Below are 235 nucleotides of genomic sequence, written 5' to 3' on the forward strand. Positions count from 1 at the left end.
TGCATGAAGAGCAAATAGTAAAATGACTCAACTGAAAGTTGTCCAACTAAGGAACCAAACGCGCAATCGCTCGTGTGTATGCGTAGGTGTTTTATATTTGTATTGATTGTATCAGATCAAATGGCAATTTAGAAGAACTTATTCTAATGAGTTATAATGTCGATCGCTGAGCTTGATTTCTGAGTATGAAAGCTTATATGGTCGACGTCTCTTGAAGTTTATTATAAAAATTGTA

Source organism: Penaeus monodon, chromosome 32 (genome assembly GCF_015228065.2).
Source record: "Penaeus monodon isolate SGIC_2016 chromosome 32, NSTDA_Pmon_1, whole genome shotgun sequence".
NCBI lineage: Eukaryota > Metazoa > Arthropoda > Malacostraca > Decapoda > Penaeidae > Penaeus > Penaeus monodon.